The sequence below is a fragment of the Camelus ferus genome, chromosome 15, assembly GCF_009834535.1.
Source record: "Camelus ferus isolate YT-003-E chromosome 15, BCGSAC_Cfer_1.0, whole genome shotgun sequence".
In the NCBI taxonomy this organism is placed as follows: domain Eukaryota; kingdom Metazoa; phylum Chordata; class Mammalia; order Artiodactyla; family Camelidae; genus Camelus; species Camelus ferus.
The window spans coordinates 48,043,668-48,066,373 of record NC_045710.1 but is presented as its reverse complement, the minus strand read 5'-3'; the positions used below and the strand labels follow the sequence as shown (position 1 = coordinate 48,066,373).

The 22,706-nt window shown below is 43.1% G+C and overlaps 1 pseudogene; it reads right to left on the bottom strand.

Moving 5' to 3' along the window:
* Nucleotides 1-1,655: 1,655 nt before the first annotated feature.
* Nucleotides 1,656-22,080, bottom strand: LOC102505244 (annotated as a pseudogene).
* Nucleotides 22,081-22,706: the final 626 nt, after the last annotated feature.

The following is a 22,706-nucleotide window of genomic DNA, read 5'->3' as shown; positions in this document are numbered from 1 at the left end:
CTCTCCCAGAAGGTGCACAGACTAAGGCCCAGAAACACTGAGGATGGTTCATGAGCTCCAGCGTGGTGAAGGCTATTTAAAATCGATTAATATGTACTGTGTTTCTGGCACTGGAATTAAACAGTCCTCAATAAACAGAACTATTCGGTCAAGGTAACCGCATGAGTCAGAGGCTCCCAACAATGAGAATTTATTCTCACTTGTGTATCTGTAGATGGGCTCGCACTGATCTGATTGACACTGGCTTGAACTGGGCTTGGCTCCAGACTCCTGAATGGGTCTAGGTCTGCCCCACGTGCTTCTGAACCACTTTGGCCCAGCGGTTGCCCAAGGCCCACAAAGAGCGGTCCAACTGTGCAAGCATATTTCATGTCTGTGCTCAGAGTCACGTCTGTTAACATCCCATGAGCCAACGATGCAACACGGCCAAGCTCGAAGTTAAACGGGTGTAACTCCACCCATCATGAAGCCACAGCAAGCCAGAGTGGGGATAGGGGTGGAGGAGTTGGGAGAGAGTGATTATTTGCTGGGCAATAATATAAACTATCACAGTAACCTATTTATTTCATGTGTAGGGCAAGAAATTCAAGCTTATCTCCTTCTACTGTTTCATTTAAATTGTATACGAAATAGCAATAATGGATTCTCTTAAGTAATTTGTATTGTGAATTTTTAGTTTAGTGGGAATAGCACAGAAGTTGGAGACAGAAGACCAAATCCTGTCTCTGTGACCTCCTGAGAGGGTGATCTGTGGACAAGTAAGCTGACCACTCTAAACCTTAGGACCTTCATTATAAAAGACAGACAATCCTTCAGCCTGGCTTCCAGCATTTCCATGAGGATCAGGCGAAATACTCTGAAAACTGTCAAGTGTCATTGAAATTACAAGGATTTTTCTAATTAGCAGAATGCAAAACCCTCAGCCAAAACAGCACTCATGCTTTTTACAAAGGGAAAGGGGACCTGGTCTTGGGATAGAAAACTTGGGTTGGAACCTTGACTCTACCAATTACTTGACCTTTATGAACCTCAGTTTCCTTCTCTGTAAACCATGGATATTAACATTAGCTCCGCTTACCTCTAGTTTTTCGAAGACATCAAATGAAAGAGTGGATGAAAAAACACGTCATAAACTGTAAAATGTCACGCCACCTGCAATGGGAGCTCAGAGCTTCATCTTCAGTGACATTAATGTTTGTCATCCGAATAAGGGAGAGTCACAGAGAACTACAGGTTCGAGATGGTTCGTCGTCGTCGTCTTTTTTTTTTCCCCCTGAGCTGCCGGCCTTTAATTCCTCTGGGCCAGAACTGCAACCCTCCCTCCAGACATCAAGTCCAGGACTCCAGAGGCAGAATCCCTGGCTGGAACCAAGCTGCATCACTGGCTTGGAGGCACAAGGGAAAAGAGATGCTCATAAGCTGGAAAGGCTGCGTCAAGCTTTCTCCCTGCACCATCCCAGCCAAAGCTTGTCCTGAGCCCAGCTCAACATTAGCAGCACGTTTCCTCCGTCACTGTAAATTCTCTGTGGAACTTCTAGGGGTTCCCAGCACCCCTTGTGGCCTCCCAACTGCTGTCCATGTTCTCATAAGCCCCCACCCCATCCCTCATCTCGGGGCAGCGCCTCTGCCCACAGTGGCCTTCAGTCTAGGCAAGGTTAGTCCAGCACCTCCTTTATGAGTAATTCTTTGAGACTGGGGATTGGCGTGGGGGTCCGGCAGCCTCCTGCAGGTCCTGGAGCCAGGCCTCTGACTGTGTCCAGGCCCCGGCTCTGGGAGAGCCGCACATGGGCCAGCAGAGGGTTAGGGCCCTCTCACAGCATTCCCGGGCATCCCTAGGGTCCCCTGGCTCTTAGTGGCACAAGGCCAGCCGTGCCAGGGTCAGCAGAAGGCGGTCTGGGCCTGAGGAGATGCCCCGCTGGGCCTGCCGCTGCGAGGCCTTGGCCCAGAGCACCAGACGCCACAGCTTCGTGACAAGAGGCCAGTGCAGGTGCTGCTCTGCGCCCGCCGCAGCTCAGGCAGTGTGAATTAGTCCTGCAAGTCCGGGTCCTGGCAGCTCGGGCAACGCCTGGAGGTGGCCCCCAAATGGCTCGAAGGCTCACCTGCGGAGGGCGATAGTCTCTGCGGCGAAGTTCCGGCGCAGGCGCTTTAAGGGGGAAGGAGACCATGGGGCCCGGAAACTGTCCTGGAGACCCGGAACTGATCCCACAGGCTTCCGTGTACGCACTCAAGGTCCGAGTAACGGCGGGAGATCTGGGCCAGCTGGCGATTCCGAGGCCCTGGCCCATCACGGCGATGAGGAAGCGAACGTACTTGGAGAGTGTGTCCTTGACCAAGCGGGCGGTGGTCACCTCGAAGGGCAGCTGCCGGGGTTCCAGGGTGTTCCGGGACTCCTTCCAGAAAGCGTGAAGCTGCCGTGCCAGGAGCTGACTGCCCCGCTGCGCATCAGGTAGGCGCCTCCGTTTTGCAGGAGCACAGGATGGGCCTGTGCCTTCTTCCACCGCTGGGAATCCTGGGGGCAGGGGGTCGGGGCCAGCCTCCTCTTCTAGTCCTCTGCGCTGGTGAACCTCAAGGTGCCGCTAAGGCAGGACAACAGGCTCTCTGCGGCGTCGTCCTCTAGTTTCGAGCTCACCGGGAGCTGGCCGTGCCTCCCCAGGGCCGGGGCGTGTCGCAGCCAGTAGAGGAGCCGCGAGGCTCTGGCAACCTGAGCGCGTGATGCTGGGTCCCAGCCGGGCGGAAGGCTGACCCCGGCCTCGCGCGGGGAGGAGGCGGGCAAAATGGTTGTTCTTTACCTGCAAATGTGGGTTTGGAAGGAGAAGTCGTTTTTAAGATAAAAGTTTAAGGAAAACTGTGTCATAAATATGAAGGCAGAGAGAGAATTCTGGGGATGGAGTGGGCAGCTTTTGGAGGAAAGTTGAAGGCTGAGGTTTTCCTCTGGGAAGAAGTAAGCAGAGGGGCTGCAGCAGTGCCGAGGGGCCTGTTTTGTGCGCATCTCTTTGGAGGAAACTCAGGCTGTATTCCACTTGGCTTTTCCCTGGGTGTAAACCAGGGGACTGAACTAAAGGGAGGGAGGTGAGGCTGGTGGCTAAGAGCGTGGGAAGATAGGGCTGGATTTATATCCCAGTCGTGCTGCTCACAGAGGAGCAGTACGACCTTGGGAAAATTACTTAGCCTGTCTGCGCCTGGGTTTCCTCATCTGTACTGGGGATGAGCATCAGTGCCTAACAGGAGGTGTTGAGCATCTGATGGGTGGGTAATGCAGCCAACCAGCCCCTGTGACCTCAGGGTCATCCCTGGCAGGCCTGAGGAAAGAGCAGAAATTAAAGATGAAGTACTTTCTTGGAGTAAAATGATTGACCGGTGGAGCCTTGCTGTGGACCACCATATAGAATAATTCTCCCTCTTGAAGAACTTCCTTCAGGTTCTCAGCTGAGCCCCTCAGGAAGCCTTTAAGTATCAAAATGTACGGACTGTATTCCAGACCAGTTACTAAATAAGAATTGCCGGGGTTTTTGTCCAGGCATCAGCATCCTCTTAACCCCACTCCCACCCCAAGATGATTTCCGTGTGCAGACAGGCTGAGGACCACTGCTCTGGTGCAACAGGCAGCTTCCTCCCGGAGGACAGATTAACATGGTGGTCAGGGGCACATGGCTTTGGAAGTGGTCACATCTGGGTTTGAATCTTGGCTTGGCTGCGGACTAGCCATGGACCTCAAACCTCAGTTTGAAATGGAGATCACAGCCCTTACTTGAGGAGTCTCGTTCAAATATGAAATGAAATAACAAATGTGACCTGATTGGCATATAACAAGTATTCAAAAAATGGCAGCTATTGTTATTCAAAGGGGCCTTCTCTGAGCAATCACTCTATTTAATTTGTCTTGCCTGACATTCCTCCTTACCACATTACCTGATTTTATTTCCAGTGTAGCATATAAGAGAATCTGAAATCATTTTTGTTTATTATGGGCCAGGCACTTTTACCACAGGGCTATTATCTGTCTTGCCTGCCTCTGTGTTCCAAGTACTTAGAACAGTGCCTGGTATATAGTAGGTCTTCAGTAAATACTCGATTAAATGACTGACTACATGGATGTTACCCATCTTTGGAAAGTCTGATTAAAATGGTCACCCTTCCTGTTCAATGGAGAGTTTTAAACCATTGAGCTTCCCTTTAAACAGATAATTGATTGCAACTATTAAAAAAAATTCTAGAAACTCAGAGTTATTGGCATAGCATAGCTCTTGAGGGAGTGTGGGAGAGGCTTCTTCAGAGAGCCCTGGAGGCTGGAGAGAGCACACCCGCTTTTCTTGATGTCTCTGACAGACGGCAAACAGAGAAACTCGGAAAGGGTTCCCTTCCCCCAACAATGAGCTCCATTCCAGGTCGCTTGAAGGTGGGGTGTGCTGAGAAGCCAGCATTGTTTTCTCTCCCACCCTCCAGATCTTTTCCCCTGTCCCCTCAGGAGCCTGCCTACATCTGTCAAACATTCACTCACCTTTTGTTAACCCTTGAGCTTTTCAATGCAAACAAACCTCTTAAAGAGAAAGAAATGGTTCCAGGCAGTTGATGCGGAGACTTAAATGCAAAACTTGCAAGTTTGTGCTCGTTGGCAAACTCAGGTGGATTACTTTTATCGTCACTTTAACCCAAAGAGAAGGATGGGGGGCGGGGTGCCAAGGCTTTGGAAAATCCACAGTTTGAAGGTGGCTTCCGTCAGGTCCTTAGGCTCACGCTCCAGATTGTAGGCGCTACACTGGGCTATGACTAAAACGGAAATAGCATATTCTTTCTTCAGATTTGCAAATGTGGAGACTGAAGCCCCTAATGTGCAAACTGCCCTACTGGTTACTGTGGAATCTCAGTCACTCCTGGTTCACTCAAGTGTCTGCCACCCCATGTCTGCCCTCCTCAATTACTACAGAGGAGCAAGGAGAGACAAGAGAGTTTGATATCTTGATGGAAACAGGGAATTAAAAGGCCTGGGTCTTTCTTCCAGAAGCTGAAGTTGAAAAGTTGGGAGAAAGAACAAGGGTCTGAGCAAAACAAACTCCCCAAATCAGTGACTGTCTGGACCTTGAAGTGACTTTCTGGTCAACCCAGGCAGCCGAGCGAGTCTTTCCCTCTGGAACAAATAATCCAGGCTGTGTGGGAAAACATAGTTTATTGTCGTTATTTGTTTCCCCGTTGCCTGGAGCCATCCTTGGGTATGGAGAATTTGTACTCGTCGGAAATTCGATAGAACCTTGAATATTTCATTTGAGTGAATCTCTAGGAAGGTTGGGACCCGAGCAAGAGTGTGGCACAGATACCGTGAGCTAAACCAGGCCCTGTCTGTGTTCACTGTCTGTGTTTTGCTTTCTTTACTGCACACATCACACCTGAGTTTGCTGGTCTGTTGGGTCAGTCATTTCTTCTAGATGAGAAAATGGGCTATATTCTCCGTCACCCATGCATTGTTTAATTTGAGGCAGTTGTCTAGTCCAGCACATTTACAGAGTGCTCTAGGATCATTTTTGTTAGGTGTTCTTTACCAAGCCACCAGGGAAACCACTAAAACACAGACTCAGAGACGGTGGCCATCGCACGGACACACAGCAATTTGTCCTCCTAATCAACACTGAAGTCAAGCAGGTTAAATCTGTATTTTATGAGTTCTATTGATTCACAGTGTTTTGGAGTCTAACAGAAGTGGGGGGGTTTATTGGTAAATTGTTGTTATTACTCCTGGAGTGAGACCATCTCATGATTCCTCTGATTCTTGGAAAATACAAACAACCAAAATCAACTCAGGGAGAGCAGTGAACCAAAATAGAGCAATAAATAAGGAATAAGTTCAAAATGCTGTCAAAGAATGGCTGTTGAGAGAGACTTGAGCTCAGATTATTATTTCAAGGGATTTTTTTTCCGAAGTTTTCATGAAAATTCCCGTTACGTATAAACTGTTCTAAAGCAAAGGAAGAAAACCATTGCAATTGATTTTTCAAGGCTAGCATATTCCTAATAACCAAAACCCTGGCAAAATGGCATTAAAAAAAGCCACAAATCAATCTCACTCATGAATAATGAGAAACAATAATTCTCAATAAAACACTAGTAAATTGAATCTGGTAGTATATTTAAAGAATGATTCACCATGAACAAATAGAGCTTATTAACTAAATTAAAAATGTTTTAAAATAGAAAATCTACTAATATAATAGGTCAAAGAAGAAAAAAAAGTATGACAATCCCTAAAGAGTTTGAAAAGCTGAAATTGAATATTCATGAGCAATTCTTCAGAATCGTAAGTCCCTGAGAATAGAGGGAACTTCGTGAATTTGATATGGAGAATCTAACTCAGACGAAGAGACAATGCCATTTGTGAGGGTAAAATGAGGTTCTTATTAAAGTCAGGAACAAGGGAGGAGGCTTACTATCACCATGGATATTTAATATTCTTCTGGCAACTCCGACAAATGCTGTTGGTGGTAAAGAGTAAGTGCACTTATTGGAATGAAGCATAAGGGGCATCATTATTTGCACATTACTGAAATATCTACCAAGAACAAATAAGCAAGTTCAAAATATACATTAAATAAAATTGCATTTATAATAGAAAAGTATTTTGAAAATATACAGCAGAAAGATCGTATCACAATAATAACAATGTGAAACAAACTACCTGTGAATAAATTTACCAGATAATTTGGGTCTATTTGAGGAAAAAAACCTACAAAATTTCACTGAGTATCATAAAAGAAATGTGAATAAATAACGTGGTATTAGTATAACTATGTATTTGCTGATTCAATATTATAAAATTTTAATTTGCTTTAACATATACTTTTAATGTAATTACAAGAAAGAGATTATAATAAAAATGAGATTACAATTCTCATTTCATTTTGGAAACAAGATTTGACAAATGAATCTAAAATCTATTTGGAATGGTAAATGGGTAAAAATCCTCACGAAATTTTGAAAAGCAGAAAGTATCAGAAACAAAGTAATGGAAAGGAACATTTATGTTGCACAATATTAAGATACTTTACTTTGATAATAATAAAATGGCTTTGTACCAGTGCACAAATTGATGAACAGAAGCCTGGAAGGAAATAAGGAGTCCGAAAGTTATATTTAGAAAAGGTGGCATTTCAAATCAGTAGGGAAAGGAATATTTTTTCAGAGAGTTGATTAAACACCTGAAAAAAAATACTACAAAATACATGATGATGTGATTAAAAAATGAGTATAAATATGATATTACATGACAGCTGGAGAAAGGTAAATATCTGAATCTGAGATAGAAAATAATTTTTGTCCATTAAATCATACTGGAAAAGACTGATTTATTGACTATGAAAAGTTAACAGCTTCTGTTTTTAAAACAAAATGTCAAAATTAACTTTTTTCAGAACTCCGTCCTCGGTCCACAATAGCCTTAGAAACCTGACTCAGAACTAGCTCAATGTGAACAGCCTTTGTCCTGGGACACTTGTCAAAAATAATCAACAAGAGTTGTTTAACATCCAGTTTCCTGGGACAGCAGTAGCAATAAGAGAAAATGTGTTTAAACACTTCAAGATGAAAAACTTAAAAGTAAAAATTGGAGAGTGAGATGCTTCTAGAGGGCTTTGAAAAACTCCACCATATTCCTGGGAATCCAAATTGTCAACGTGCATGAGAAAGGCTGTGCACATGACCCAGAAAGACCTGAAAATGCCCAGGAAATGACCTCGAGTCCCTGCACAAGCAGGAAGGGAAGGCTAAGGCAGAGCTGTCAACAGCCTAAGTGTTGAAGATGTGCCTTGATGTGCACACAAAACTCCTTGTCAATGGCTGGGGGACTTATTATTTCAAGGCATTTGAGGAATCTCTGTCCAACCATTAGTTGACCACTAAGCTAACCAAGCTGAGACTTTAGTGTTTACACATAACAAACGATATAGACTTTATAGAATTCATTCATAAAAGTCACTAAACAAATAGCAATAACAACACACTATGGGTGATGAAATCTGATTCCTGGAGTTGCCACGTTATATCATTTAAAACATTCAGTTTCAATAAAAATTTTTGAGATCTAAATGTAAAAGCTAACTATAAATAAAAGTCTTGGGATAAAAGATAGACTTAAGTCTTCATGACTTTGGATTAAGCAGTGGTTTCTTAGATGACACCAGGAGAACAAACAAGGGGAAAGTATAGATAAATTGGACTTCATCAAAATTAAAAACTTTTTTTGAGCTTCAAAGGACACCATCAAGAAAGTGAAAAGACAGCCCCCAAAATGAGAGAGTAACTGCTAATGTATACTGGGTTACTTTTTGGGTAGAGGAAATGTTCTGAAATTAGATAGCGATGATAGTTGTACAACATGTGGTTATACTGAAAACTCCTGAATTAAAAAAAAAAGATTTTAGGAGAATCTATTGGAATAAATTTTTTTTTATTATAGTTGTATTTTCTGTTTTATCCTAATCAACCACTTGGGTTGTCTTTTTAATCTTCCCTACATTGTTATTGTCTACATATTGTCTAGTGTATATGTGGATGACTCTCTTGTCTTATAGCATTGTCGTGAACATAGTATATAGAAAAAAGATTCAGAAAGGAATTTTCCAGCAGTTACTACAATATGTAGATAAATTTTAAGTCAACTCCTGATTAGTGTACATGTACTGAGATATCACAATCCAAATGGCAAGTTAGCCCTAAAAGGTTTATGTTCTATTTCAGTGCAGAAACACAAGAGAAGGACAGGGCTGGAACATGCAAAATGATGAAGTCATTGTCTCTCTTTTTAGAGACCAAATAGGAAGCAGCTGCCCTGGGATGGAGAGCTCTGTACCAGGATTGTACCTGTTCTGGTACTTAGTGACTCCTTTCCTGTGAGCCCACTGGGACTGAAAAACCTCCCTGAACTGGGAAAGATTGGGCAAAGTGGGAGAGGGAGGAGAGGAAAAATGTAGGACCTCTGCTGCCTATACCCCATTAGCGGACTGGTTAGGAGAGAAGGGAGCTAATGACAGAACGAATCTGTGCAGACTTGAGCTATAATTGTATATTTGTAGTTGTAGCATATTAGCTAATGACTTGTTAGTAAGTTTTATCAAGTTCATTTTACACTGTGCCGTGGGCCCTTCCCAATTATTTTACTTTATCTTTATGAAATTTCCCCTCACCTCGCTTTTTTTTTCCACCAGTTAAACTGAATGGTATTTTTCAGTTTCCTTTTTTTTCTCATCCTGATCACTAAAAGTTGTTCTTTTTTCTCATGTAGACTCTCTTTGAGTAGCCTCATCCAATTTCATTGCTTTGAACGCTAGTCTATCTCGTCATGATTCTCAAATGTATATGTCTAGCCTGGTCTTCCCTCATTTGCCTCTTAAATGGTAACCCTTGCTATCCAGTAGATGTTTAACCCTTGACATGTCTGCAACGGAATTATCAGTTCCTATGCTGCCAAATCTACTTCCCCATTTCAGTAAAAGGCACCACAGGTCACCCAGTTTCTCAGATCAAAGCTTTAAGAGTAATCCTTTATTTCTCTCTTTTCTCACATCCACATCAGTTAATCCTGTTGAATCTGCCTCTACAGTGACCCTCTTCTCTGTATCTGCACTGCCACAGCTCTGACTTACCTGCCACCATCTCTCACCCTCATTGCTATAAAATATCAACTGGTACAACCTCTTTTGAAAATTGTTTAGTGGCATCTTCTAAAGCATAAATCATACCCTATGACCCAGCAGTCTAGCTCCTGTATACATACGCAGCAGAAACGCATACATACGTCCACAGAAAGACATGAACTAGAATGTCATTATTCATAATGGCCCCAAATTGGAAACTGTCCAAATGTCCATCTATAGTAAGATGGATAAATTAACTTATGGTATAATCACAAAATTACATACTGCAATGAAAGTAAATAATTCACGGCTATGTACAACAATATGGATAAATCCCATAAACACAAGATCATGCTAATGAAAATTGACAGTAGTGAGAATATATAATATGATTACATACATATAGAGTACAAAAATTTGGAAAACTAAGCCATGTTTTTAAAAGTCAGGATACCCTTGAAAAGTTTTGGTGGGGGACGGGTGACTGTAAGTGAAAAGAAAGAATGCTGGGGTACTGATGATGTGAGGTTTCTTGATTTGGGTGCTGGTTACATTGGAATGTTCAATTTGTGAAAATTTATCGACTTGAATACTTGTGTGCATTTTCTCTGTGTATATTATATTTTAATTAAAATTTTTTTCTTAAAAAATTCACAGACATAGACTATGACTCTGGGAAGAAAACATAGGCATATATCTTCATGACCTTGGATTAGGCAATGGTTTTTAAAATATGACACCAAAAGCACAGGCACATAAGAGAAAAACACAGATAAATTAGACTTAATCAAAACTTAAAATTTTTGTGCTTTAAAAAACACAATTATAAAGTGAGAAGACAATCCATAGAATGGGAGAAAATATTTTCAAATCATATATCTGATCAGAGACTTACGTCAAGAATATATAAAATATTTATACAATGCAACAATGAAAACAAATAATCCAATTAAAAATGAGCAAAGGATTTGAATGTCTTTCTCAAAGAATATATGCCAGTGGCCAGTAAACACATAAAAGATGCTCAACATGATTCATTTGGGAACTGCAAATCAAAATGAGAAACAGCTTCACACCATGGATGGTTAAAGAATAAAATGTACAGTATTGTCTAAAGATGAGCAATAACGAATATTGGTAAGGATGCTGATAAATTCGAACATTGCTCGTGAGAATGTAAAGTAGTGCAGTCACTTTGGAAACCAGTTTGGAAGCTTATCAAAACGTTAAAGGTAGAGTTTCCATATGACCCAGCAATTCCACTGCTGAGTATATATGCAAGATAATTGAAAACATACGCCCACAAAAAATCTTGTGCAAAAATGTTCATAGTAGCATTATTGATAATAACCAAAAATGCAAACAACTCCATCCAATGACGAATAAACAAAATGTGCTATGTCCATACAATGAACTATCAATCATTCAGCCATAAAATGAAACGAAGTACCGATACATGTAACAGCAAGAATGAGCCTTGAAAACATATGCTAAGTGAAAGAAGCCAGATGCAAAAGAACAAATATTGTGTGATTCCATTTATGTGAAATGCCCAGATAGGTCAATCTATAGAAATAGATAGTAGTTCAGTGGTTGCCAGGAGGAGGAGAGAAAGGGTATGCGGAGTGATGTATTTTGGGTAGGTGATGAAAATGTTCTGAAATCAGACAGTGGTGATACTTCCCCAACTCTATGTGTGCACTAAAATCTACTTAATTGTTGTTTAAAAGGGTGAATTTTTTGGCATACGAATTTTATTTCAACAAAGATATTACTTTAAAAATATCCCATGAGAGACATTGCTTTGGATGAATCAAATTAGCAATTAAAAAAAGGAAGAATAACCAGGGTTGACAGAATTGTGGTGAAAAGTCATTCTTACATGTTGCTTGTTGGAATTCTGGAGAATATTTTTCCATGTGTATCAATAACAATAAAACATTCTGCCCTCTCACACAGTATTTCTATATGATTTTCTATGCAGATGATCAAACGGCTAGACCCTCTCACCCCACATCTGTGTGCTCACTGGACAGTTGGAAATAATATGTATGATTTTTTGGATGGAAGTTGGCAAAGTAATTTTGTGTATGGTTCTAAGCTAGAACTCATGTGATCTTTAAAATCAAATTGTCAAAGGATATTTAATGACTTAGTGAAGTGCTTGTGATGTAATGGTACGTGAAAAAAAGCAGCGTACAGAAGTTCCTGATTCTTTTTTGGTGAGAGAGAGAGAGAGATGTGAGAGAGAGAAAGGAAAGTGAAACGAATGCAAAGAATTTAAAGTAGACTTCTAGTCACCCTGGAATTGATCAGTGCGTCTCTTAATATGTGAAACTGAAAAATGGGCAAAATAGAGAAAGTCCTCTAGGCATAGTCTGTGTAACACAGTAATGAAGGACTGTTGGATACTGTTTTCTACTTCATATTCTGCTTACTGTGCCTCTTACTGGATTTCTTTTCCCAACTTCATTTAATTCAGTTCAATTAAACAAATATTCACTAAGTACCTCCTAAATGGGAGACCTTGGCCCGGTGCCATGGCAGAAGTAGAGATGAACGTGTAAGTAAGAGAAGCATTGACCACCGGGTTCAAGCTGAGGAAGGAGACAGATAAGAGAATAGAAAGCAGGGTTCAAGGTAAGGTGAGGGTGAAGATGAGACCGAAGCGCAGGTGCAGTGGTCGGGGGAGGCAGGAGGGATGGGAAGAGGGGCGGTGCTTCGGCCTGGGGGTTGGCATGTTCCTGAGGGCTGATGAGACGGTCGTTACAGCCCGCCTGTTTCCAAAACAGAGAAATAACTGTTAGAGCAGAGGAGATGAAGGCACTTTTAGAACCTTGCACTTGGATGCTGAAGTCACGGGGATGAAAACAGATGAATTGGGAAGAAAGGCTGCACACCTGCTGTTGGGATCTGTGCAGCTGGCGTGTCGCAGGTATCTAAATAAATACCTACTGAAGGAATGAATGAGCTGCAAGTGTAGAAGATGACAGATACAATTGGGAAGAATTTAGAAATAGATCACAGCTAGAGGGAGGTTTGTTGAGAAACAGGATAGACCAGGACAAGGAGGCGTAAGGGATTCTTAAGAACGGAAGTGTCTAACATCCATTTCTAGTTGGTGCGCTGTCTGTAATATTAAGCCTCTCTGTGGACTCAAACCTTCAGTAAATGTCTCACACACCTAGAGCCTGTGTGGTTACATTTTGAGGGGAATGGAAAGGGCTGAGACTAGTCTGGATGACTTGGAGAATATTTAAGGGAAGGTAACACCCAATGAGATCAAGAATTCAGTGGAAGCAGAAGATTGGCATCAAGAATGGGTGAACGTGAGACTTTGCCAACTCTGTAATTTCACAGAAATCTTGGGGTGTTTGTCTTCCGTAGAACGTGGGATATCTGGCTTAAGTTAATTTTCCAGAGACCTGAAAGGACAGGGAGACCGTGGCTCCATCTGACTCATCCTCCTTGGTCTTTATTAGATTGGTTTCTGACTGTAATCATCAGGGCTGGTGAACAGAAGTGCAGTGAGTGATAAGGAGGGAATGTTAGATTAAGTAGGGGAAGTAATCACAGGCCACACAATCTCGTGGTCCCTGACAAAGGGGATGAGTTTTGTTTTTTTCTTAAGTCTAAGGGAAGCTATTAGACAATTTTTAGCAGAGGAGAGACATGACTTGTGTTGTTTTAAGAGGATCACTTGGGCTGCCTGGTGGAGGTGTCCAGGAGTGGAATCAAGAAGACTAGCTAGGAAGCGGTTGTGGTCAACCAGGCGAGAGCAGATGGGGGACTTGGAGAAAGGTGGTCTGATCCAGGTATATTTTAGATTTGGAGTCAATAGGATCCATTGATGGGATAGAAATTGTAAGAAAGAGAGAGATGACTCCTAGATTTTTGACGTTAGCAAGTGGGTGAATAGAGGCTGCATTTCCTATGAATGAAAAACCAGAAGAGGAGGCTTGGTTAAGAAAAATGAGTTTCATGCATGTTAAGATGGTAGGCTACTTTTCAAATATGGGTGTGAGCTGAGGACATGGGAATGGAGCAGAAGCCAAAAGAGCCATCAAAGAATGGATCAGAGAGACCTCTTCGAAGAAAAGAATGGAAGAGACTAGAGGGTAAGGAATGTGGGGGCCACTCAGGGAAGGGAGTCACACTCAGCTGATCGTGGCTACCATGTAGGCCACACTCTTTTGCCTGAAGAAGGATCTTGGCTTAGAGAGGTTAAAGGATTTGTCTAAGGCCAGCTGGCCAGGGGCAGACTTGACATGGGGACCCACGTGTCCTGACTCCTCCTGTGAGGCAGCGGGAGTTGATGTCTATGGAAGGCCCCACTGGTGTTTTCTCTAATTCAATACTTGTTACCAACCCTAGGCCCGGAGAGTGTTATCATGTTTCTCCCTTCTTAAGTAAGGAAATTGAGTCTTAGAGAGTCAGGTGCCATGTTCCTTATGCAAACACATGCAGTGGGTAAAATTTCTAGACGCATAGTCAAATAATTTCAGACCTTAGAGATGTCTAACTCCCTCATAGCACAGATCAGGAATCCAGTCCCCAGAGAGGTAAAGGAACTTGTCTGGGATCCCTCGATGGTGGAGCTAAGATTTGAACCTGCGTCTCACGGCTCTTTGCTCAATGTTTAAAACAATTGGATTTCTAAAAATAATTTTCCCAAATAATTGTTTAAAATGTCATGTTGGAGAGGATCAAACATATTATTAGAACCAACATAGACAGCATTTCCTACTGTCTCTCAGTTTTCTGTATTTTATACCATCACTGGAGGAAACTTTAAGAGTTTTGATAAGACCATGGTGCTTACTGCTTCATACCCTGTTCTGGTCTACATGGTGAAAAATTGATTTTGTGATGATTCTTCCCTGTGTCTAATCAGGTCAATAAATTAAACTTATAGGTCTGTTATTCTAGGCCGTTCTTTTTCCCCTACCAAGAGCATTAGCCATGGCCGCTTTCCATAGATTACTCTGAAGCTTTCGTTGGCCTGTTCAGAATCTTAACAGCAGCATGCCTTTGCTGCACACAATGACCTCCCGTCCACCACCCCGCTTGCTATATTATTGACTTTATTGTAGCTAAAGACGATGTGCCAAGGATAACTATTTCCTTTTATTTTTGGAAAGAGACACTGTTCCTGAGCTCTGATGGACAGCAGGTGAGATTTGGGAATTCCAAAATACCCTGATCAGATTCCTAATCCTGGGCCACATTCCCAGTTTCAGGAACTGTTTTAAATATGCCAGAAAAATCATATTCTTCCAGTGATGTCCAAATTTAATCCAGAGTTATCTAGGATAAAAATAAAGTTTCCAGACCATGCACATCCATGATGAAACATTATTATTCAGAACATGTGTTTGGTTCTTTAAAAGAAATAAATGGAGGGTGATTTAAGTCCAAATTCTGCTACTGTAATTTCCTCTGTAAACGAAGCACGTTAGCTCCCCTTTGCAAAGAGGCCACTCAGTTTCAGCCCTGCCCTGATCATAAGAAACGGGGAAATGAAGTACCTACCTTTTAAAATATGTGCCAATCGTATCTTGGCCACTCGACAGGCTTTTTCCAAATACTGTTACTTCACCTTTGAGCTGTTATCGGCACCCGTGATTAATTAATGGATTATTTACTCAAGTTGGTCTCCTCTCTACTCTCCTTCTGGAAGAGATGCAGGAGACAAGTGAAGAAAAACCAGACGTGTGTATTCCATTTGAAATCCATGATTAAAAAGCTTAAAAATTCAAACCAACGGAAAAAACTGTTTTATTTTAATACTCTGGAAGGTTTCAGTGAACTCCATTATTTTCACTCACTATTTGCTTGAATAATTTAGGCAAGAAAGCTAAATTATACATAAAGTGTACAGTTAGAAGAAAAAGTTCATGCACAGCCCTTAGGCTATAGCCTCCTCTAATGATGTCTGAAGTCAGTGAAAGAACTCGTTAGACTGAGAGTAATTTCTCAGGGTTTAACTTTTTTTTTTCTTAAAGCAATAATGTTCTTATAAAAATCTGACAAATAATACACGAAAAGAAAAGCCACAAAAGACAGTTTCCAGTTAAGGCCTGAGCCCCTGTACGTTTTCATTTAATTTCATGTAAAACTTGGCTTTCCACACACCGCAATAGAGGCTTGTTGGCAGCCTGGAGTGATTTGATTCAGCAAGGAAAATACACGTCTTGATTCAATAGAGTTGCTATTTGGCCTCATCAGAATTCTGAAGTTACAGAGTTAAAAGCAGACGCTTCAGGCTGAGAGACAAACTCGAAATCTGCTGCGGAAGGAAGCTCAGCATCCACTCAGGGCACCATCGCTGGAGCGAGTGGCTGCCACTTGCTAGGATATTGTACTTCAGGAGCTATCCGTGTCATTAAACATTTACAGATTCACTAAAACGTTCACATCCCCTTTAAGTGGAACAACAGAGAATCTGACAGCTGTTGAGATGACAGGAATATCAAAATGGTACTGTGGTCACCTTTGATTTCTGAGCTGCCTTTGTTCTTTCCTTAAAGTTACACAGTTCAGCCCCTCCGTTTTACAGATGAGGGACCTGGGACCCGGAGAGGGAAAGGGACGGGCTCCAGGCTACGCAGCTGAGATGTTTGTTCATTCATTCCCAAAGGTTTGTACGCTTGGGGACCAAGAAAGGAGTTCCAGGCAGAGAGCCCAGCCATATGTGAAGGTAAAAAGGTGGGAACCAGCAGGATGCCTCGGGGAACTAGAGGGGCCAATTCTTCTCCCCCTGCTTCTAAGGAATCTGTACCCTGGTCGTGTGAGCTGGCAGGGAAGGGCACAGAGGGGCTGGAGCCAGACTGCCTGTGACCGAATCCTGACTGTGCCTTGGAATAGCTGTAAGACCCTAGGCAGGTCACTCACCTCTCTCTGATTGATTTTCTCCAGCAGCAGAATGATGGTGGTAATAATAGAACCTACTTCCTAGGGCTGTTTTGAATGGATATTAATGCACATAATGTGTTTACAGACAATGTGTAACACTTAAGAGTTATATAAATATTAGTTATTACCACTTATGTTAATAGACCATAAGCTCGTCCATCTGAGTGTTGTCTCCTGGCCACAGCTGACCAGATAAGAGGTGGTGTTGACCCAGGTGGAGCATCTGTCAAGCAGCCAGTGTCCTATTACTCATGTGTCCTATGTTTGAAGGGATAAATTGGGACATCCAAGTAGGGCTATCAAGAAATTATGAAATGGGCAACCAAAGATCTGGGCTAGTTAACCAAGGGATGGAGGAAAAAGATAACTGAGGAGACTCAGGGCCTGGGCAGGCATTATGGTCCCAAGAGACAAATGAAGTTATAAAGCTTTGGGGAAGCCAATTAGAGAGGAGGATGGGGCGTGGGCACAAGAGCATGTGCATGCATACACGTGCGCATGCACACACACACACACACACACACAGAACCTCAGTTCCTAAAAACTTTGTATGTCTAGTCCAGTTCCATGGGTAAGCAATGCTCATGAAACCCTCTTCCCAGAGGTAGCCAGAGTGAGTCTCAGGTCCTTGCAATCAGAAGAAACTACCAAACACACAGAGAGCTCTGTGGGGAGATGCACAACATTGGGCTATAGACAGAGGCCAACTGTGAAAGGCTGGATGCGCCAGAGTGAAAGCCACTCGAAGTTACTGAAGGGTTGAAACCGCTGACTTATGTCTGATCAAATGTGTCATCAGCTCTGTAAGATCATCCATGCAACAGTGCAGAACGTAAATTTGAAGGACAAAATAGACTAGAGGAGGGAGGCTAGTTAAAAGGTTTTGGGTATAATCGAGGTCAGAACTGATCAGGATCTGGACTCAGCTCATAGTGGTGGAAATGGGAAGAAAAATACAGATAAGGACGATATTGAGAACCTGATGATGTGTTGTGGGCACAGAGAAGCTCCTGGAGTCCAGGGAAGATTTCTGACTTGAGCGTTTTGATAGATAAACCTGGAAACATAGTTTTGGGAGTAGAAATGGAGAGATTTGCCTTTGCATATGCTGAGTTGGAGGCATCTGTGGGAAATCCATGTGAAGATATTTCATTGCATTTGGTATGTGGTTATGGAGCTCAGCAAAGACTGGGATGATCGGTTTAGGAGTTTACAGGATAATGATGGTAGTTGAAACTAGTGGTTTGGTTGTGTCTTTCAAGGTCAGTGTAGATGATGAGAAGAGATGACCAAGGTTATAGTCTGGAGAACACCAGTGCTTGTGCAAGGGTCCAGGAAAGAATGGATAGATAGATGGAAGAGACCCAGGAGAAAGTGGGAGAGGGAGCCTTGGGAGCCAACAGGGGAGGAAATTTCAAGGTCAAGAGAGTCATCAGTAATAATCAAGTGCAGGAAGAAATTCTTGTAAGCGAAGGACACCAAACGATCTGTTAACTGTAGCAGCATGGAGGTTATTTAAGACCTAAGCTAAAGGAGTGAAGATAAAATAAAGATGACCAAGGACTGAGGTATGACAGGGAAAGAAAATAAAGGAAGAAAGCAAATACACAAAGAAAGAAAGATGAAAAGAACGTGGCACCAAATGAGGATTGTTGGTTTGTTTAGTACAGACTAGACTTGACATGTGGATGAACTGAGTCGGAAAGAAGTTAGTGATACAGGAAACAAGTGTTCTGATAGAGCAGGGTGCCTCCAGAGGAGGTAGGAGAATACAGGGTCAAGGGCACAGGTGGAGAGGTAAGTCTTCGACAGGATGAAGGACAGTGCTTCCATGGAAACAGAAGGGAGGAGGAAAAGACAGAGGTTGGTGAGGTTAGGATTGTAGTTGGTGATTCAGCAAGTTGAGGGAGCTTTGTGTTTGAGGGGCTTGTTTTTCTCAGGGAAGTAGGAAGTGAGAACATTGACTGAGAACAAGGGGGAAAGCTATGATGTGAGGAGTTTGAAGAGGAAAGGAAAGTGTTAGAAAAAAACACTGCAAGGACCAGGAGCGGGGCTGACCAGGAACTCAGAGAACTGTAGAGCCGTTTAAGAGCCCAGCTGAGTTTGAAGACCATTGATGTATGGTGACAGCAGTCCATATGGTGATTTGATTTCTCCAACAGGAGTCCACATCCAAGAGAAACCAAGGTAGGAGAGAAACCAAAAGATGGGAGAATGCAGAACAGGTTTGATGGTAAAGCAAGAAGACAAGTCCAGAGTGATGATAAAAGAAAGATGGACTGATACACACTTTAGAGAGACAAAAGTGACTCAGGGTGGGGTGGGGGGGCCATCAGCTTGGGAGGAAAGAGAGAGGGGTTTGGATTGGAAGCTTTGGGGTGGGTGGTCAGAAACAGGGCATCATGAGAAAAGTGGTGACAAACAGGACAGGAGGTTGTTATCAGTGTGTGGGATACTGGCGGTTAAGATTTCAGCAATAAAGTAGTTAATTGTTGCCCCAACCAAGACCAAAGGCAGGTCCCCTCATTTAGTCATAGATTTTCTTTTCCTGGAACGCCTCTGGCTTCTCTGAAAAGTCCTAGAGCCATAACGAGAAGGCCAAACTTGTTATAGCCTGGCAAGAACATTTGCCAAGGTAATTTATCCTCTTTTGTCACTGGAGTTCCAGCTGAGGCTGGGAAAGATTGAGAAAGTTTAATCACACTGTTCTTCAGAGTCCATTGCAAGGCATTAAACACTTGCTGTGATATTAGCAGTTTTACATCTTCCACTGGCATCATTTTGTCACATTGGTTTAATATTGCCATCGTGTAGCTTCTTATTAATGTGATACAGAAGTAAAATTACACGTGCACTTTTCATAATGTTATATTGAAATCTAGCACGTATCTGACACTAATACTATTCAAATTCCATAAAATATACAGTCCCTAATACAGAGACATTTTAATGTTATGTTAGAACTAGAATGCAGATCGCTCCACTTGCAGACCTGCGCAGCGGAGGAGGAAGGACCGAAGGTCTGAACGTTCGCGAGCCCCCTGGAGAGCTATCCGAGGATGGTTCCCACATGGCACGGCCCCAGCCTCGCCTTCCCTGGCGGTCAGGGCATTAGAACAAGAGCCAGAAAACTTTCTTTAAGGGACCAGTTACTAAATATTTTTGGCTTTGTGGACCATCCCGTGGCCACCACTTCAGGTCGCCATGGTGGTGAGCCAGCAACCCGAGGTGAGGGTAGAGCAATATATGTGGCTGGCTTTTGAGAAATCTTTCTTTATTTAGACACTGAAATTTGAATTGCGTATGCTTTTCACATGGCATGAAATAATATTCTTCTGATTTTCTTTTCAACTGTTAAAAAATGCAAAAACCATTCTAAGTATGGGGGCTGTAGCAAAAGTGGGGAGGGGCAGATTTGGCCCTGGGGCCGGCGATCGCTGACCCCCGTGTTAGAAGATAAGGAAGCGGCAGGGCGCCCATCCAGGCTTCCCTGGTGAGCCTGACCCAGGCTCTCCTGCAGACCTGAGACCCGCTGGCGCGTACATTCCCACCCTGACTTTGAGGGGGAGTAGACACATCTTTTTTGCTTTCCGTGTTTTCCATGCCCTTTCTTCTCACTCCGGAGAGCGGTCCCTGCCTGACTGTCACCTGGGCCTGTGCTCTGGCTGCCTGGCGGGAGCGCTGAAGGAGGCGTGTCATGACCTTGTGTATCAAAAATGAAACAATCTAATTCTTCAGGCTAGACCAAGCCCTTCTCTCTCTATTTAGCAGTAAAATATTTCCCAAGCAGAAAGCCAAAATTCTGCTAGTAAGTGCAATACATTGTTTTTGAGCTAATATATATATGTGTGTGTGTGTATGTAAAATTTTTAAAAATTTGACTTACTTTTAGTTAGATGTCATGTCTGGTAGGTAGCAGGCTTCAAATTCAATTTGGGTCCGTTTGAATCCATGCTGAAGTGACATCGTATGCTTGCTCTGTTCTACCAGAGACCTCAGTGGCTTCCCTCGCCTTCCTATTTTTTGGTTTCGATTCAATAGGGTAAGACAGAGATAATCCTAATAGATGTTTGAATAACCAGCAGGATGTAAGGAAGGCTGGGGCAACTTCAGCAGGAAGCCTGGACTTAGACTATGTGGATCGTTTCATCAATGGGGAGAAAAAGGAGACTGGGGTTGGTGGATGGTGAAGGGTGAGGGAGCACTTAGGGGAGAGGAGTGGGCAAGGGAGGGAGGAAAAATTCATCGCGTTTACCTTTGCACTGTGCATCTCCTTTTCTGTGTGTTGCTCCACCTGGTCCACAGAGCTGGCCCTGTGCTCTTCTTGTGATGCAGCTGGGGAGGCGGTGGAGGGGGGCAGAAGTGCCGCTGTGGGCAGGGGCTAAGCAACTAGGAAGCCAGTCATAGGAGCAACCGGATGGCAGACTGATGTTTTACTTCCAGAGACGGATTTTCTTTTTCTTTTTCTTTTTTTCTTCTTTTTTTTTTTTGATTAGGCCTCAACCCAGAGACAAGGACTCATTGCTATCTCACATCCTCCAGACACACAGTAGGAAGAAAGAGTAGGATCCCCATTCTCTCCAAAGAAGGGAGTTAAGGTTTACTTTCTGATTGTTTCAGAGGAGGGTGGAGGGAACGCTACTAACATCCTGCAGGTCCCCCGGGACACTGAGTCCTTCTGGTCCAATCCAGGGAAGAATGTATTTCTGGTCATGGGTTTCAGTAGGTGCAACGGTAGACTTGGCACCATATCTCGTTGCCCCAGGCTGTCCTGGAGAGATGGGCACTGGGGCCATTCCCTATGGAGCCAACTGGGTGTGGTCCTGATTCTTGCTGAGGGTGGCCAAGCCTTGAGAGGGGAGGTTCCCCAGTTGCAAAGAATCCACTCATCCTTCGAAAACAGACACCTGAAAGAATAGGCTGACTACTGGACCCTTTTGGCCTGGGACAATCCCAGGCATTTCTATTCTGACTAGTTATTAATGGTGCCCCTTCCTTTTGACTGTCGCATTGCATAATAAATGATATTCACTCGAACCGAAAGTTACTATATCCCAAGTCTAGCTTTCTGTGTCCTGATCAAATCCCAATTGCCTGCTTATAAATGGCCCAGATTATACTGAAAGCTTATGACCTTCAGCTACTTTTAGCAATAGTCTATTCAAAAGTGACATTTTCTTGGAGCAGCCAGCCAGTGTGAGGGGGGCAGAGTATCTGAGGAACAGAGTTGAACAGAACATAAGGAAAGGTATATTCAATGCTGTTGGGGTTGAAGGACAGAAAAGACTTCACAAAGAAAACATTTTGAGGAAAGAGGGAAAGGTGTTGCAGGCAGAGAGGACAGTGGAGCCAAGGCAGAGAAGTGAGGAACAGCATTGACACCTTGGGGGAATTGAAAAGTGATGAGAAGAGCAGACGTGCAGAGAGCAAGCTGGGTGGATGAGCCACCAGGAAAGGCACTGGAGGGAGAGGTGGGGTCTGGACCACACCGGGCCCTTGGTACCTCGTTGGGGAGCTTCAGCTGAATCTTGTAGCCACTGGAACTCATACCTGCCTATCTTCTGAAAACCTAGAAAACGTTTTAAATGAAGATTTATTCCAAGCCAAACACAGACACAACTTTTTTAATAAAATTAAGAAATTGTAAATATGGACTCAGTATTGATTATATCAAGGACCTATCAAATCATTACATTTATTGTTTTGCAATAAATAAATAAATAAATAATACCCCTTAATTTTTTTTTCTGAGATATATGCTTGAGTACATAGGGATCAAATGATATAATATCTGGGATTTGCCTTAAAATATTCCAGCAGAAAAAAAGGGGAGGGGGGAATCTTGAAAAAAGTGGGAGTGGGTAGAGGGAAATGTGGATGGTTGTTGGAGCTGGGGGACAGGGATAGGCATAAGGGAAGAGATGTCTTGTATTTTCCACCTATGAGTATGTTTAGAAATCTTCATAACAAGAAGTTAAAACAAAAAAAAAAAGTCTATTCCCTGGGTCTCACCCCAGATCTGCTGAATCAGGATCTCCGGGTCACAGGATCAGATGCAGATGTTGGACTGAGGGGTGGTGGGAGATGGGCAGGAGGCAGGGAAGAGCCAAAGCCATGAAGAGTTGAGTCTCCGCAGTGGCGCTGGGGAGGGGAGGGTGGACATAAGATGCAGTT